This window comes from Hibiscus syriacus, unplaced genomic scaffold, assembly GCF_006381635.1.
Source record: "Hibiscus syriacus cultivar Baekdansim isolate YM2019G1 unplaced genomic scaffold, ASM638163v2 tig00013773_pilon, whole genome shotgun sequence".
Lineage (NCBI taxonomy): Eukaryota > Viridiplantae > Streptophyta > Magnoliopsida > Malvales > Malvaceae > Hibiscus > Hibiscus syriacus.
In genome coordinates this window covers 260,344-268,944 of record NW_024062309.1, presented here as the reverse complement: position 1 = coordinate 268,944, position 8,601 = coordinate 260,344, and the positions used below count along the sequence as shown (strand labels likewise).

General features: G+C 33.3%; 1 pseudogene; it reads right to left on the bottom strand.

Moving 5' to 3' along the window:
• Positions 1 to 3,237: 3,237 nt before the first annotated feature.
• LOC120206440 lies at positions 3,238 to 8,139 on the bottom strand (annotated as a pseudogene).
• Positions 8,140 to 8,601: the final 462 nt, after the last annotated feature.

The window sequence follows — 8,601 nt, the reverse complement described above, 5'->3', positions numbered from 1 at the left end:
GCATCTATATAACGACTAATCTTAACACCGTTAATTATTAACGAACGAGTGACCAAAAAATCCGATGCATTAAGTTCAATAAGAAATTTGAAAAGATTTAAATTATAGTGACCGAAAGTAAAATTTAATTACTAAATTTGTAATTTACCCAATAATAAAATACAATAAACAACGCTAAATCTTCTGCCCCTTAAAAGTATCAGTATTAGCATCCATACACCATGAATAGAAAGGAGATAATATATCGAATAAATTAATATGTTTGTGATAAAAATATTTACATAAATAATGGGTTTGTCTTATTAACATTTTCATAAACTTAATGAAATAAATTACTATTAATTAAAATTATTATTCAATTTTTTTTAACATTGATAGTGAAATTTTAAATTTTCATAATACAAAAATAGAAAAGAGGAAAGTGTCGTTATCATCAATCATATCTCAACTCTCGCTGTGAAGTTAAAATATTTTAGTTTATTAATTTATTTACTTTTCAAAGTGTATGAGAGCTAAAATCCAAAATTTATATTTATCAAAACGAAATATATATTTCAATTTGAAAAAGATTGAAAATGCAGTCCTTGACTTAATATTGTTCATAACCCTTCAATTATTTCGGGAAATATAAAATTTCATTTGTTAAATAATCAATCTAATTTCTAATAATTAATATATTAATTAAAATTTATTTAATTATACAAAAATAGTATTACACATAATTTATTTTAGTTTTAAAAGCATGCTAGGGATTCGACCTTACCGGTTAACATCCAGGGTAATGAAATTACCCTCGAGACTAGCAAATAGTCTTGCTGATAAACCAAAAGTTTAGGTAGGTAGCTCCCAGTCCAGGATCAGGGTATATCTAAGACCCGATTATAGGATCAGGATATGTCTAAGACCCGATTAAGATTTACATAAAAATTTACAGATTTGTCATCAATAGTGACGATGGTAAGATTCAAACAAATTCAAATTCCTGAATCCCAACCGTTTGTACCATCGACTAGTAAATAGTCTTGATCTTTTAAGATGTTTTTCTAGTGAAGAAATATAATAAAAAAACTGTTAATTCAAACTTTATCAATAATTCTTATATTATGTTTAAATTATAGATTTAATTTTTATTGTTCAATTTATCATCTAAATTTCATAATCTTAAAAAATTATTAAATTAAAATTTAACGATTAAATTAAAAAAATATTTTATAAAAGTAATCTTTATTATTTATTAATAATACGATCTTAATCAAGCCGGTTCCCATCGTGGTCTTTTTTTCCCACACCACTTTTGTATTTTCGCAATCCTATAGCATGAACCCTTCTTCAATGTGTCCCGACCAATCCCTAGTCGTTATGCACCCAAAAGTTAAAAATAATAAATATATGGTCAATAATGGCATGCCATGCTCCTTCATTACAACCAAAATGTAAAACCGTGATATAATTATTAGGGTAAACTAAACATTTAATATATAAATTATCGGTTTTAGTTCGTTTTAGTACCTAAACTTTTATTTTTTTCAAAATCATACTTAACGTTTAGTCTTCATCTCATTTTAGTACCCATCGTTAAAAACTTAAAACATTTAGTACCTAAACTATCATTTTTGATCCGTTTTAATACCGAAAGTTTCAATCTCTTCAAAACTTCACGTTAAATTTTGAACGGGGTGCTAAAATGAAACAATAACTAAAGTTGTTAACGGCAGGTTACTAAATGAAACAAAAACTAAACTTTAGGTATGGTCTTGAAAAAATTAAAAGTTTAGGTACTAAAACAGACTAAAAACTGATAGTTTAGGTACTAAACACGTAATTTACCCTAATATCTTGAAATTTAGATATATTAGTTTATATAAAAGAACTTATTTAGATGTTTTAGTAGTTAAGGGGAGTGTTGTTCTCCTTTAAGATTTTAAGTTTGAGCAGTTACGTTAGCAAGGTGCGCGCGTTGTCAACGGTTAAAAAAGATTACAAACGTATATTATATTGTAACCAATAATTAAGAGTGTTGCTCTCCTAGTCTCCTTTAAAGACATCCATATTTATAAGATATGTACGTTATCGATAATTGAGTTTGAATTAAATTGGGTTTGATTTCCTTTCCTTGATTAACAAAATAAACTACTTATCAATAATATTAATAAATATTTTTATTTTGGAATCTAATGGATCTAAAACAAGTTTACTATATCCCATTGAGATTGCATAAATAATTACCAATAGATGTGATGGATCCAATGCTTCTTGTTAAAAGTGATTTAGGCCAAATTTGGATGTTTTGGACTTATTAGTGTTGCCATTAGGTACGTATTTATTATTATTTTAGATAATCAAAAATTGTTTTTCAATTAAAAATTACATCAAAGGGTCACTAAACTATGCTGGAACACACATGCATTTAACTATACGTTTTAATTAAGCCTCACCTAACGCCAACCTGCCAAGTGATTTACTAGAAGAGCCCTGCGCTTGTAGGGAAAATACTGTGAACGAATCGGTAGAGAGAGCATAAGAGCAATTATGGTATGTTTATTTCATTTTAACTGACTGCTGAGGATGTAGACATAAGAGCATAAGTAGTTAAAAGGACACAACACAAGGTGCCTACAAGTAGGGACAGACATGGATCAGAATCCGACGAACTTTGATTCGATCTAAATTTATAATTGATTGATTTTGAAAAAAAATCAGTTTTGGATCGGTTTTTAGAGGATAAGTTCAATTCAAATTTAGATTTAAGCTGAAAAATACTTGACCCGATCCAATCAAAAAAACAATGTAATTATACATTATATATGTAGAGACAATTGCAATAATACTCTCTATATTATTTTTTCCAACTAGATCCTTATTTTCTAAATAGAGATTAAGATTTTTTTATAAATATATTTGTGTCGAATTAGGTCAAGCTTGGATTTAAGTTTTATCTCAAAAGATCGGATTTCAAGTTGTGTTCAGTCACCCTAAACCCGAGCCAAATCAGGTTTCAAGTGGGGGTGTATACTTTTCAGGCGACGCTAGATTGACCAAAAATAAAATTCAACCCGACTTATACCCATCCCTACCTACAAGTAGGGGGACTAAAAAGGGTGACCGAAAATAGTTGTTCCTGTGAAAATTATGAATTATCATATATTTAGATATTTCCTTTGTATTTTATATTAATAACATGTTTTAACTCTTAAAAAATTATAAGTTCTATCAATTCTTAAATTTTTAAGAATTATCTTCCCTAACATAAAATCATACATATATCCTCATCAAGTTCTCCACTATTTTCTAAGGGAAAAAGAGTTTAAAAAGAAAAGAAAAACGAGGCTTATTCTTCTAAATTATAAATGGAATTATTTGTTTCATTCCTCATCTGAGCCTGAACCTTCAGGGCTTGAGCCTTTATTATTCTGCACCGTGCCAATAGCCGCAGGGCCCTTCCTTTTTGTATTCTTCTCATCTTCCTCGTCTTCGCTGTATTCGCTCTCATAATCATCATAGTCCTCTTCGTTCTCCTCTTCCTCTTCGATTCCATCCTCCAAAAGAGGTCCTTCTTCCGATACATGACCACCACGGGTGCCGGCTCGTGTCCTTTTCAGAATCTTAACCTTCAAGCTTGTCTTTTTATCGCAACCTATCCACGAGTCGCACAGACAGTAGCAAGTCAAGTTGTAGTTCCCTTCCACCGGGGCGGGGAATTTGCCCATCACCAACCTGGAGCCACCTCGAACCTTCTCTATTGTTCTTTTAACAGCTTCACTTGTCTCCTTAGCACTTGCTCCTGAAACCTCCATTGTCTCCTGAATCGTTTTCGAGGCGGCAGTTATTGCTGTAGCTTCGTCCATGAAGCTCACCTTCTGGGAAAACCACACGTTGTTTGAGACGGCATCTGCAAGCAAAAACCAGAAATTTTCTTCCTTGTGGAAGGGGAATAAGGGCATGGGGAAGTGCACTGGTCAGGCCATTGCCACGCTCGAGTTTTATCCAAACTTGAACCGTCACAACGTCCCCCTCTTGAATACCTTCTTCACCCTCGGTCTCACATGTACGTCAACAGTTAGGGAAGGCATCATTTCCAACACCATGTCAACATCTTGTACTTCGGCAGGAGAAAATCCAGCAGTTTGTGTTAGAAGTTGAGCACGATCTTCCATAGTCATGTCTCGAAGGTCTTGAAATGTTCTCACCTTCTGCAACAGAGCATAAATAACTCTTAACCGTGAGATAGGTTTAAGGGCCAAGAAACTTAGGTTTCCCTTGGTAATCCAACTTAGACAAAACGAGTAAGAATCTTCCCCTTGTATTTTGTACCATATATCAGACAGATTCAAGGATATATGGCATATGGCAAATCTAGAGCACAAACTATATCGAAGTTTTGGGTATGTTACCCGAGTCCAATTCGAACATCTATTTACAATTTCCAACATAGAATATTATGGAGAGATCTAGCTCCTTCATTGACAGCTAGAAGGTGAAATGTTAAAACAGTGCATTCTTGCAAAAAAAAAAATCTCACTAACCTTGCGAGCGATCTTTTTCACGACAGCCTCACTAAAATGTGGCAGCTGCAAGAAAGATGCAATGCCTTCAGAGGACCCTCCGGTTGCCTTTTTTGCACTGAGTGGAACAGCCTGTGTTGCATCAATAAAAATAAATAACACCAAGAATTAATATGTGGACCAAAAGATAAGGAATTGCAGCTTATAGACTTCTATCACCAAGGAAGATGGAGAAAGGGAAAATACCGAATCAAAGATTACAAAATATTTTGGATTTATTTACTATTATCTTATATAATTAACTTTGTGAGCATGTATATTAGAAACCTTAGAAGGAACATATTATAGTTCCTACATCAAGAAAATCAGGACTGAGGATGATAAGGGAAATGATTGTTCAAAGAAAAAAGGGGAAGGCATAAATAGACCAACCTTAACTGTTTCAAAGTTGTTTTAAGTTATAAATTATAATATTGCATTCAGAATTTAATAGATGAAAGTTAATAACTGGATTATGCATGACTAGAAACATAAGGGAAATGATTGTTCAAAGAAAAAAGGGGAAAGCATAATTAGACCAACCTTAACTATTTCAAAGTTGTTTTAAGTTATAAATTATAATATTGCATTCAGAATTTAATAGATGAAAGTTAATAACTGGATTATGCATGACTAGAAACGTATAAATGACTGAAGATAAGCAGCAGCAAAAATTTCCAAAATAAGCACCTGAATGATACATTGAGAAAGCTCCACGACTCCTACTGCTGGCCTCAGCCATCCATGACCCTGAGCAGTACGAGGTATAAGTGCCATCTGCAATTGAGAACGCATTAATTAGTAACAGAAATCCCACATGAAAGCTACATATAATTTTTATCTGAAGAACGTAAAGAGCATAAGGATACAAGAATACAAGCTAACAGGCTAAAGCATGACAACTTAGTACCATTGGTAAGTATGCCCATTTTTATCTTTTAGACAAACTCATACTTGGATTTTATTTCTTTTTTTTTAATTATTTCTTGTTAATATTATCTGCAACAGTTTCTCATATAGCTTCCTATTCATTTGTCTATCCCCCACTACAGAATCTGTTCACTAATCTGACTCTATTTCAGTTAGCATTCTCAAATTTAATCATAGGTCCTAAATATTTAAAACCCCAAGACACTGCAAAGCTGCTGTTTTGACCTTTCAAATGACACTGCCATGCACATACCACACATGATTTCAACTTAATTAATTTCTTATGTATTTGAAAATTATTTAACAAAAGACAGTAGTTTCAATAAGCCAAATACTAGTAATCATACACTTTCTTATCCTGAAAATTAAGGATTACACGGCATCCGCCCATGAAGTTGACATTGTAATCACATGAAGCACAAATTGCTTCTTTATATTTTCACTCGAGAATTGGGTTTGCGAAAGTACTCGAGTATAAAAGATCTTGAACATGTTCACCAGGCATGATAATGTATTATTATTGGTTCTAAGTCTACTCAGGAAGAAATGACAGGTAGATGAAATTGACCTTCAATAATTCTTCCAGCAGTCTAGGTGCAAGTTCTAGCATGCGCTTGAATTCACCAAGCAGAGCTGGAGATAAGGAAGCCGATTCACGGGTTAATTGTGCTTGAATCAACAACTCAGTCTGGATAGAAAATGACACAAAAGCAATCATAAGAAACTCTGTCAGGAATCAGAGTAATTAATTCTACTCTCCTTACAGATAAATCCCAGCAGTCGGCATATAGGTACCTTCACTATAGCTGGATGCTGCTTCCAAAATTTAGCTTGCTCTTGCTTTATATTCTTAAGGTCCAGATTCAACTCACTCCTAACTGACATAAACAGCTTCTGGAGAGGTTCATCATCAGTCCTACGAACTGGAATCTCCATAAATTCAGCAGCCTTAGTGAAGACTTCCATGACTTTGCTGTAAATCAGGTAACAGAACAAATCAAATCATTTTGCAAAGAATAATACAAACTCCACAAATTCATACAGTGAAGGGATTAAAAAGAAATTCAATTAGACTTCAAGAAATGTTAAAAACTATAGGTATCAGATTCAAAAGAAAAATTAAATCAAGGAATTCGGAAATCTAGGTGATGGCACCATGAACACACTTCTTAAAATCCTCAAATACATTGATAACTGCATACGCTCAAGGTACAACATAATTATAACCAAATCTTCGGTAAAACAAGTTCATATGTAACTAGACATGAAAGGAGGAAGGGAAATCATTATTTACTAATTATAGCGCCACCCTAAAAAAAGGGGGGGGTCATTCTTGCTTCTCATCTGACACCCATTGATTCACTGTAGAGTTTGTAATCAGTGATCATAAATATTTTTGATTGAGAAGAGTACCTTGGGGCCAAAGAAGGCTTCATGAAATAATAGTAAGTAGATAGTGTTTGATGCATGACATAGTTTCCCGTGTACTTTGATGACCTTGAGAGATAAATGACAGCAATCACCAATGGCAAGAGAATACAACACCAACAATCCAGAGAAAATGCCACCAGATGCTCCATCAATGTCCAGCAAGAACTGAGGAAGAGCAATGCCCATTTGAAAACCCTGCACCAAAAAGATATGGCATTGTCTTAACTCTTAAAGAGGATTAATTATCTTAATAATTAGAAATTTAGAATTAAAATAAATCACTGCTTGTTCTAAAATATAAGACTGATTACTTGTCTTCCATCTGGATGTCCATATTTCTCGAAATTTTCACGGGATATTGGGTCTGTGAGAGCTTGATATGCCTTGGCTATATACTCCACAAAATATGTGTGAGCCTCTGAAAATTTAATATAATAAAATTGTTAATAAAGTATTGCTATCAATCAAGTGTTTTTTTTCGTACTAAGCCTACAGGAATTCATACAACTATACGACTAAAACACCTTCAACCTGGATCTGGATTTTTATCTGGATGGTATTGAACAGAAAGTCTCCTATATGCTTTCTTTATTTCTGAATCTGAAGCTCCATGCTCCAACCCAAGTATACTGAAAGGCTCAAAAACTTGAACCTGGATGAATAAAGAAAAACAGAGTAGTTCACTTAGTGCAACTCATAACAGCGATCTAAAACATAGGCATCACAGGAACAACTAATTGGTGACAATAGCACAAGAGAACAACAGGAACTCTTACAGCAATATAATAGCTAAAGAATCTCACATATGACTCATACTCTCCTAATTGCATTTACCTCTTGACTAACGCTTTTAATGTAATAAACCAAGAATATCATGATGGCCCAGAGCAGCACCAGAGTCAAATTACTACAAGTCGATAAGTTTGAAATCTGCAAGAACAAACCAACTCATTCCAAAATCAGCATATACCATAACGCATATTAAATGATGAAATTCCTCATAAACTAAAATTTGAATGATAAATTAAAGGGGCAGCAAAATGGCGGCTTACCCGCTTAAATATGGATTTGCGGTACTTCCCTGAGCGAGAGCATTCCGCACACTGGCAATGAATTACCTTTGCTTTCTTGGATGCTGCTCGGCACAACTTGAGAAATGTATAGGTACCAAAGGCAGTGCCATTATCGTTAAAATGAAAATTGGAAACATAGCACTATTCTCTTCCGAAGCAGCCATGGCGACCTTCTACCTTATATAAAAGTTCCAATCAGTTACTGCACAAGTAAAATCAGCAATTCTACCGTAACCTACGTTCATCTACTATAATTTATATTAAATAAAAAATGCTGAGTAGAAAATCCAATTACACAAAATATTAAAAAATGCCTCATTTTATAAACAATTAAAACAGGTAAGGTCCTGAACTCCTGGCTCCTATTATTGGAGGAAAAGAAAAGAAAACCCTAATTACAAACTGATGAATCTGGTACTGAAATGAATTGAGCGTAAACTGCTAGTACAGCCAAAGTCGATCAACAGCTATTAACTCAAGCCAATTGGGATATGAGTTAAAAATTAAACAAAAACAATAGAAAATCCTAACATCCGAAATTAGAACGAAAATTTGAAGGAAGTAAACTACAATTCGGGTTAAAACAACTAGCTGATATTCGAATAATCGTTCGTGATTATTAAAAA